The sequence below is a fragment of the Gymnogyps californianus genome, chromosome 8, assembly GCF_018139145.2.
Source record: "Gymnogyps californianus isolate 813 chromosome 8, ASM1813914v2, whole genome shotgun sequence".
NCBI lineage: Eukaryota > Metazoa > Chordata > Aves > Accipitriformes > Cathartidae > Gymnogyps > Gymnogyps californianus.
Window position 1 is genome coordinate 4,309,212 of NC_059478.1, and position 9,865 is coordinate 4,319,076.

General features: G+C 43.4%; 1 long non-coding RNA gene across 1 annotated transcript; it reads left to right on the plus strand.

Annotated features, from left to right (window-relative positions):
• The first annotated feature begins 2,384 nt into the window (after positions 1–2,384).
• On the plus strand, positions 2,385–9,565 carry LOC127019030 (uncharacterized). Its single transcript, XR_007766853.1, has 3 exons — positions 2,385–2,949; positions 4,386–4,443; positions 9,425–9,565. It is a non-coding gene; the product is annotated as an uncharacterized LOC127019030 (long non-coding RNA).
• Positions 9,566–9,865: the final 300 nt, after the last annotated feature.

Here is a 9,865-nt window from a genome sequence, read left to right on the forward strand (position 1 = left end):
CTGCGGGTGTTCGGGGATCTGTGCTGGGTCTGTGACCCCCTTCTGGCTGGTGGGTGAGAAATGCCCCCTCCAGGGCAATGAGTCCCCCTGGGGGTAAATGCACCCCTGAGGGGGTAACAGTGGATGAGGGGCAGTTCTGGCTGGGCCCTGTGGGGCTGGTGTCCCCGTAGGTTCCTGCCAACGGCACCTGCTCCAGGCCCACTGTGGGGCTGGGGCAAGTGGGACTGGGGGCAGATGGGGGCCATGGGGCAGATGAGGGGCTCTGGGGGGCAAATGTGTGGGCAGGAAGGAGGGGTGATGCCCCTCCTCCAGTGGCAAGTAACCCCCCCCAGGTGTAAATCACCTCCCAGGGGTAGATAAGCCCCCAAAGGGCAAATCTTCCCCCCAGGGGAAATGCCCTGCGCAGGGGCAGATATCCCCCCCAGGGGCAGATACCCCCTCCCCATGTGTAGATCCCCCGCCCAGGGGCAGATATCGCCCCCAGGGGCAGATACCCCCTCCCCATGTGTAGATCCCCCGCCCAGGGGCAGATATCCCCTCCAGGGGCAGATACCCCCTCCCCATGTGTAGATCCCCCGCCCAGGGGCAGATATCCCCTCCAGGGGCAGATACCCCCTCCCCATGTGTAGATCCCCCGCCCAGGGGCAGATGTCGTCCCCAGGGGCAGATACCCCCTCCCCATGTGTAGATCCCCCGCCCAGGGGCAGATATCCCCTCCAGGGGCAGATACCCCCTCCCCATGTGTAGATCCCCCGCCCAGGGGCAGATATCCCCTCCAGGGGCAGATACCCCCTCCCCATGTGTAGATCCCCCGCCCAGGGGCAGATGTCGCCCCCAGGGGCAGATACCCCCTCCCCATGTGTAGATCCCCCCCCAGGGGCAGATATCCCCCCCAGGGGCAGATACCCACCCTGAGCTCTGTGTGGGGCAGCTGAGGGGGTGAATGCCCCCTCCCTGGCCTGGGGGGTTGGCAAATCCTGGCCCTGGGGCAGGAGCCATGGCGTGAATTGTCACTGCAGGGCTCAGGACCAAACTGTAGAGAAATTTAGAATAAGAGGTGACTGTCAATAAATCCATTTGTAATAAATATGGAATAATTTTCTAATAATGTTTAATAATTTACAAATACATATATAATAGTTTATAAAAATAAGCAATTTCTAACAATATATAACAATTTATAATACATTAGGAGTGTGCTTGGGTCCCCCGCAGAGGGGCTAGGACTTCTGGTTCCCCTCTAGTTTTCCTGGAAGAGTCCCAGCCCCACAATGAAGACCACGGCCTGGATGAAAAATAGCAGGATGGTGGTGCCTGTGGGGACAGAGGGGACATGTGGCGGGGGGTTGGGGACTCACTTGTCCCTGTCCCCAACCCCTCCGCAGTGGACCCAGGCGTCCGGGCCCTCTGACCCAGGCACAACAGGGCCAGGTTGTGCACCTGGCGTGGTGCAGCTGCAGGGTGAACATGGCTCCAGCCATGGCCATGAAGAGGTTTATGGTGAATGAGACCTGGGGGGACATGGGGGTCAGCGAGGGGACCCAGGCGTGTGGGGACTGGGGCTCCCAGTAGGGCCCAGGAACTTGGGCAGCCCCAGGCATCCAGGGGGATTCCCAGGAGGACCCAGGCTTGGGGGGGGTTCCCAGGGGAGACACAGGTCTTGGGGAGTGGAGGAGTGGTTCCCAGGGGGGGAATTAAAAGACATAACAATTTCATTGTGGGGATGCGACCCCACGGATGGGCGCTTGCTCAAATCAGCCGCACCAGTACATATTTAAACTGAAGGCGGTAACTCACCCTTGATCCAGCAATATCCATTGCCTACCGAAGCCATAGCAGGTGCTGCACCACTAAGAGAGGCATATATAAAAAAGGGAATATTGGTAGAATGTCATTCCCCTTGCAATACTGCTGTCCTGCTGATTAGAAAACCCAAACTGGGACCAGATGGCAAACAGGTTTACCGGTTTGTGCGAGATCTTCGGGCAGTAAATGAGTGGGTCATAGTTCCTCACCCGGGGGTACCAGACCCTTCTACAACTATTACATTGATTCCAGCAAATGCTAAATGGTACTCTGTAATCGACTTATGTGCTGCATTTTTCAGTATACCTATCCATCCAGACTGTGGGTACCTTTTTGCATTTACTTGGGGAAGAATACAGCAGACATGGAGAAGGCTTCTCCAGGGCTTCCCTGGGTTCCCTGCTACTTGTTGTAGAATTTTAGTAAAAGATGTGCAGGATGTTTTGTTTAAAAAATGGATCCATTTTGATACAATATGCTGATGATTTGTTAATAGCCAGTACCTCTAAGGAATCTTGTATAGCTGACACCCAGACCTTCCTGTTTGCATCTAGCAGAGGTGCCGTTCCTCGATCCCGATCTGGAACTATGTGTAGACGGGTCCTTGTATTATCTGAACGGCAACTGGGCTATGGGTCATTCAGTAACTCCTGTGAATGAAGCAGTGGAGGCTTCACCACTCAGTCCGAAGCTGAGCACACAGGCAGCAGAATGGATTGCATTAACAAAGACTTGCCAGCCGTCCAAAGAAAAGGCTGTAAATATTTACACTGATTCTTGGTATGGATTTGGAGCGTGCTGCGCCACTGGGCAGTTATGGAAGAAGTGTGGGTGTATAACTTCTATTGCGAGTGAAGTACTGAACTGTTAAAAGCCATACAATTGCCAAAGAAACTAGCTATCATTCATCAGCCATCCCACACCGGCAAAAGGACAAAAGAAGGAATAGCAAATGGGCTAGCGGATGTTGTGGCTAAAGGCCAGCACGACCGCTGTTCGAACCACCGGGCTTACAAGCAGCACAGCAGTCTGACCTGGTGTTGCCCGCTCCTGAAGAGATATATTTGACTGTTCCTGCTGAGGAAGCTGACTCTTGGAAAAGGAATGAAGTGACCAAAAACTCCCAGGGAATATGGAGAGCAGGTATGGAAAACCTTCCTATTTTACCAAAGCAATACCTGATTCCCATAGCAAAAATGCATCACCATCCAGGGCATTTTAGGACTGCTGCACTAGGCCAGACAGTGCCAAAGAATTGGTTTGCGCCAGGAATTTATGCCACAGCCAAATAAATAACTGTGTCTTGCACGCGCTACCTTTAGCCTTAATGAATCTTGGCAAAGACTTCAACAAACAACAAAACTGTCTGCCTATGAAATACTATTCGGAAGACTGATGCAACTCCCTGGAACTGATGTATCCACCCGTGTAAGTTTATTAGCAGGAGATAAAAACATAACCTAGTATATTTTACAAGTTCATAGATTATTAAAATGCAGTTGGGCCCAGGCACAGGTACAACCAGTACAGCACAGGTACAACCAGTACCTCTAGAAGGGGCTCTGCACCCCTTCGATCTAGGGAATTACATTTGGGTAGAAGTACACGAAAGGATAACTTACGTCCTCAGTGGGAGAGACCATTTTTGGTATCGCTAACCTTTGTCAGCAGTAAAGGTGGAAAGAAAATTGAGATGGATCCACCACTCCCACCTCAAATCTGCAACCAGTCCTTGTAATTCTGTATGATTACTAAATACTGAGCTGCAGCATAGCATAGTAAATTATTGCTTCTCAAGTTTTTGGAAGTTCTCTGTCACAGGAATCTACTATTTCATCAGACTAGAACTGCTTGGTTGCTCTTCATTTTTCAGCTTTTCTGTGAAGCCTGAAAGAGATCTGCGCTCTGTTAACCTTGAATCCCATAGCCATTGCTGCTCAGCTGTTTGTTTAGGTATCAGATCTTACCAACAGCCAAGTGATGGATATTTTCCTCAGAAAACAGTTTCTCACACAACTTCCAATTTTCTTATTCTTCAGAACTTGCAGATGAAGGGGTTGCTTTGAAGATCAGGGGTTCTCATAATAGATACACACACTGTTGAGTAGAGACATGCTGACAAGAGGGAAGGCTTTATTTCCCGCCTGCCTTTTGCACCATGTAAAGACTTCCTTTCTTAGTCCTTACACCTCTATAGGGCGTCCCTAATGAAGCCTGCCAATTGCAGTTTACCATGGAAGGGCCTAAAGTTACAGAAGCTTTGCTGATGTTAAGATTCAGAAGCACTGTTTTAAGGCAGCTTTTAGGCACTTCTTGCATTTTTTAAGGAGGTCAACACATTTGGATTTATGGACACTTGGCTTTAAAGGTAGAAGAGTATAGATGCAGCAACAGAAGAGTTCTAGATACCTAGATCAGCGAATGTGCGCAATACACACAGTGTTTATGTGGGCATGGCCATATGTTTTTATATATATGAATATTTATAGGTATACTTAGTGTATGTAAAGCACTTGGTGGTGGGATGGTAGCATTTCCTGTTACACATTTTTGCACTTACCTAATTTTGTTTCTTATAGCTAAAACAAGATAAAGATCTTCTAAGTCAGCAGCATGAAATGTAAGCATTGGAACTATGTAAGTACCAGGAAAAAATTATTGTTAACCCTATAAAAGATTTTACTTTTCTTTTTTTGATAGAGAGCTATAATCACCCGAGCCACTCAAGCAAAGCACAATTATAGTCTGCATTAATTGACTGATACATAATTGGTTACAGTGTGAGTGAACACCTCTGATACGAAGTTGTGCACTATGTGTAACACATACAACAGTTATGCAAAATATATAAGGAAAATTGATCTGACTTCCCCACACTCTGTTAGTGGTTTGGTAGTTTTGATAGAGATTTAGACCCAATTGTTGCCTTTTCATAGTGCCATACAGAGAAAGAGAGAGAAAGATTAAAAGCCATAGTGATAAGACCTCTGTAAAACATACATTGTCGAGTGAATTTGTATTACATACACAGTGAAATGATAGCTTACGTGGCACAGCACGTCTACAGAAGATCAATATAATCCTTATCAGCCTTTGCATAAAAATGACCTAATTTTTCCAGCCCCATTTCATATAAAAATTCTACCCTGAGATACTTAAAAGTGTAAAAATGACCCTTTCTCTCAGATTGTGCCATCAATTCTTAGCTCAATGCTAATTAAATCATCAAATCCACATTTCTCAGAAGGAGGCAGCTTCCTTGGTACCTATTCTGTTCCACTCCCCATCCCAAAAAAGGAGAAGGGGTGCTCCTTTCATTCTACTGACCATTCACTGAGCTGAGCCCCCCAATTTAGCAACGCCATTTGAAGCCTGGCACTCAGTTCAGATGTTACAGGGCTGGGCCCAGAAGGCCACAAACAGCCCAGTCACTGTTTTCCGACACACAGAAAGGACCAGCACAATGCCTTTGCATGCTTGCAGTCCTATTGTCGTGGTTTAACCCCAGCCGGCAGCTAAGCACCACGCAGCCGCTTGCTCACTGCCCCCCACCCCTGGGATGGGGGAGAGAATCAGGAAAAAAACTCGTGAGTTGAGATAAAGACAGTTTAATAGGACAGAAAGGAATGAAAAACAATTATAATGATGATAATAATAATATGACAATAGCAATACTAAAAGAATTAAACTATACAAAGTAAGTGGTGCACAATGCAATTGCTCACCACTCGTTGACCGATGCCCAGTTAGTTCCCGAGCCGCGATCCCCCCTCCCAGTTAACTCCCCCCAGTTTATATACTGGCATGATGTCATATGGTATGGAATAGCTCTTTGGCCAGTTTGGGTCAGCTGTCCTGATGGTGTCCCCTCCCAGCTTCTTGTGCCCCTGCAGCCTTCTTGCTGGCTGGCACGAGAAGCTGAAAAATCCTTGACTAGTATAAACACTACTTAGCAACAACTAAAAACATCGGTGTGTTATCAACATTCTTTTCCTACTAAATCCAAAACACAGCACTATACCAGCTACTAGGAATAAAAATTAACTCTGTCCTAGCCGAAACCAGGACACCTATATGTAGTCATACATAGTTATAATTGGCTGAAAGACAGTAAAAAATAAAATTTATTATGAGAAATCTAAAAGTGAAAGGAAACCTTATTCCCATCAGGAACCTAACAGCTAGAAAAGTCTTCTGCTGAGCCTACTGAGAGACAGGGACATTGTTTCTTGTCACACAAACACAGGACATGTTGACAGGTAGCAAAAGGATTTTATATGTTCATGGTGTTATGCAGATGTCTTCAGCTATGTCTTGCAAACTACAGATCACAGCTCTAAAAAGTGTGTAGCTACAGAAGGGTTGCTGCTCTTTTTTAACGTTTAGAATCTCAGCAGAAAGGATTTTGCACTTGCAATTAAAATTCTATTGCAGAGTTATGCATTTATATACCACAGGAGTCCCTCTGGATGTAGTTTTCAAATGGTTCCCAACTACTGAATTGTGTCTTAATTCACAAACTTGTTACAATGCTTTTTATCATTCAAGCTATCTCATTCCCTTCCTTTGCTTCTCTGGATGAATATTTTAGTAAAGTTACACAAGTCTTCTTTTGTCAGTAATTCCTCATAGGTCTCTATATTTCTGTTATTTTGATATCTTAAGTCTATAAGGTATTAAAGTTCTAAAGAGTGACTGCATTGCTAAATGAATCATACAAAAGTAACATGGAAATTAAGCCCTAAATCGGTAATTCTGCAACATACAAAAAGATCATACCAAATCTCATTAAAATATAGCACTAATATGTAAGAATGACAAATAATTGTTTGATTTCTACAAAAAGAATGTTGGTAATTTTTTAAATCTCAGTAGCCACGATCTCACTTTTCACTGAAATTTATTTGTATGGTTATGCATTTATACACTATCTCATTAAAATGTCAAAATACTTTATAGTTGTTCATTAGGAATCCAGGTCTAAATTCCATTCTGTCTCAGTTCTGAGTGACTATGGGTAGTGTAGATCTCCATTTATTCTCTGTAAAATAGAATAATACTGTTTTGTGAGGCAGCTAGAGGTGACAGAATTTGGAAATTCAGTCTGTAGTTGTAACTTAACACAAAGGCCACATTTTCATCTTAAAAACTCAAAACAACATTTTCTGTGTGTTTTATCCCACTTAATACTGCTGAAAATAAGCTATTACTTCAGTTGCAACCATTGTCAGATTCTTATCGATTTGTTCTGTCAGAAATAACTTGTAAACTCATTTCTGTACTATCGAACCACCAAATATGGGAAACTAACAACCACATTATAAAATAGATTATCTATATTCTGTTCTTGATTATGTGGACAGTGTGTTTATTTAGGGCTGTGTCACTGTTTAGTTAGAATATTTGAAATGTGCTGAACATCTTTAATGCATCGAACTTAACTTCTCCACAGTTTGTATTTAGAAGGTCTCAATAAGTATTCAAAAAGTGAAATGCTTCCCATAAGGTTCAAGTACTGATTAATTACCTGTTGAAGGGAATTTGACTCCGTTTTACCTCTGGCATATGATGTTTGGCACCAGCCCTATGATTTTAAGGGTATCAAACCTCCCTAGAGAAAAGTCACTGCATGAGCTATTCCCAAGTATTTCCTTCCAATGCTATTAGTTCTAAAGCTGTAAGAAGTCACTTGCTTTTCTGGGTTTTAAAGCTTAGTCCCGCAGTGAGATCAATATATTAGCCTAGTGTGCTCAAACGTACTGTAAAGACCTGAGGCAAGGTCCCTGGGATAATGCTAGTGCCTAAGCTGCGGGAGAGACAGACCACAGCGGGATCAGTTATAAACACTCGCTAAAGTTTCATTTTTATTTCGGAAATTCTGATTTAACAAGAATGATGCAAATATACAAAAAGCTGCTGGGACCATTCCATCCATACAAGTTGCACAGTAGTATATTCTAAAATAGATGTGTAAGTATGTTTTCCCAGCATTCCTGCCCCCAAATTTGGTGCTTTTATTCTGAACTATATACTTTCTTCCTATTATTTATGGGATAGGCTTAATTACCTCCTCAAGCGTGTTTTCAGACCTCCCCAGACAGACCCAGTAGTTCCCTGGTTTCTGATACACACAGGTCTCTGGCAGTGGCAGAAGGACTGGCTGCAGGAGATGCCCATTCTGAGCACAGGCTGGACGACCTTGGCTTTCCATTATCCTTCAGAGAAGGTTAAATGGAATTCCCTCTATCAAGACAAATATTTATATGTGAGCTCTGTAGAGGTCAGGTTGTGGAAATTAATACGCATGGACTTTATAGCTCCAATTAAGTGCGCAACTGGATTCCTTTATCACCATCTGTCCAGCAATATTACGCTTCAGCTCCCTGTAGTGGATAACGCAGGAGAGGCCTGGCATTGATTTTTTTCCTTGGTTGATTTTAAAAGAAGTTATTTTTTTCCCGATGTATGGATGCCCTACATCTTCAGGATTTTTATCACACCTCAGGATATTAAGGATATGAGGATTTAAGTATACTAAAAAAAGAGTCTCATTAAGTGTTTTAGCTTGAGAGTTAATTATGCAGCAAAAAAATTATTTCCATTACCAGATAGATGGGCTGGTATGTGTATTCACTTCTCTTGTATAAATACACACTGCTTTCTTTACACAAATTCTCATATTTTTCTAGGCTGTACATTCACATGTCTTTGACTTTTCAGATGTCCAACTGAACTTCTTTCAGTCATACTTGAGTATGACTCAAGGTCACGTTGTCCAGACTTCTGGTAGGTCTTTACGTTCTCCACAGAGATCTCTCTAATTGAAAGGGGGTGCCCAAAACCGAGAACTGTTCTTCACCGAAAGCCTTTTTGAGCTCAGTGGAGTGGAAGAATTATTTCGCTCTTCTTGTGTTTGACAGTCTTTTTCTACATTTCAGTAAAGCAGTCACATTTTTTGCAACACCAAACCACTGTTGACTCATTTTCTATTTGTGAACTGCTATGAACCAAGACTTCTTTTTGTAAAGTAACTGCTTAGCCACTTTGTCTCCAGCTTACATTTTTGCAGTCAATTATTCCCAGCTATACGTAGTAGTTTCTCGCCTTACTGAATTACATCCTGTTTACTTCAGGTCTTTGTTCCAACTCCTCATGATTTGTTCAATTCTAATTACATCTTCCAAAATGCTTGCAGCTCTCACCTGAACAGGATATCCTCCACAAATAGGATAAAAATATTCTCTATCCTATTGCATCGCAGGAGCAGTTCAGGACTCAGGATGTTAGCATCTGGAGATCTCACTTGCTACAAAGTTCTTGCTTGATTGTGAATCACTTGACACCACTTCTGAGTGCCATTTTCTAACCATTTCACATAAGTTTCGTGTAGCCAATGCTCCTCTATCCTTCTTATGAGAGTAGCAGATGATACATTGTCAGAAGCCTTGCTGAAGTCAAGATTCCATGATTTGTTTTTGAGAAGTTATTGTTGATTATTATTAATCTTATCATACAAGGCCTTACAAATAATTTGCTTATGAATTTGTTCCAGTATTTTGCCTGATACAAAGTAAAGCTGACCGGCCTCTGATTCCCATCCTTTTCTTTCTTTTTTAAGGTAGGCACTGTTTCCTTTTTCCTGGTCTCATGGCACCTCAGCTGTCTCTTCTGAGTTCTTGAAGGTAATTGCTAATAGTTTTGAGATTGCTCAGCCATTTTGCTAAATATGTTGGCTGAAACTTATCTGGCACATGACTTTTGTAAGCATCTTACTTGAATAGATTCTGTTTCTTTCCTTAGTTTAGCTTGATCGTTTGTTTTTACATTGTTCATGTTAACTGTGTAAGCCATGTGATTACAGCTGACATTTTGGAGAAGAACAAAGCAAAAAAAATGAGGCTTTGGTCTTCCTCACATGACTTGATAAGAGTTTCCTCACCACCTGAGAGCAAGTCAGTTCTTCCCCGGTAATCTTTCGCATAAGCTTTTTGTTGTTACGCTCTGTGGCTCTTTGATAGTTTTAGCTCATTTTGTATGTTAACCTTTCTGGATTTTCCCT